The sequence below is a fragment of the Falco peregrinus genome, chromosome 1 (assembly GCF_023634155.1).
Source record: "Falco peregrinus isolate bFalPer1 chromosome 1, bFalPer1.pri, whole genome shotgun sequence".
Lineage (NCBI taxonomy): Eukaryota > Metazoa > Chordata > Aves > Falconiformes > Falconidae > Falco > Falco peregrinus.
Window position 1 is genome coordinate 13154670 of NC_073721.1, and position 242 is coordinate 13154911.

Here is a 242-nt window from a genome sequence, read left to right on the forward strand (position 1 = left end):
TCCGATTAGAGAAACTGGGCCTGTGCAGAGCCGGCAGTGCCGCCAGGGAGGCACAGGGAGGGGAGGCAGAGAGGGGCAGGAAGAGGAGGAGCAGAGGGGGGAGAACAGAAATGATAAGGGGAAAAGGAAAATTATAAAAGGCATGCCAAGGAACTGGCGCCTGGGCCAAGCCACCCTGGCTACGTTCAGTTTCTACCCTTGTGTAAATGTGGAGTCACCAGTAGGAAACACCCATTGCTTCT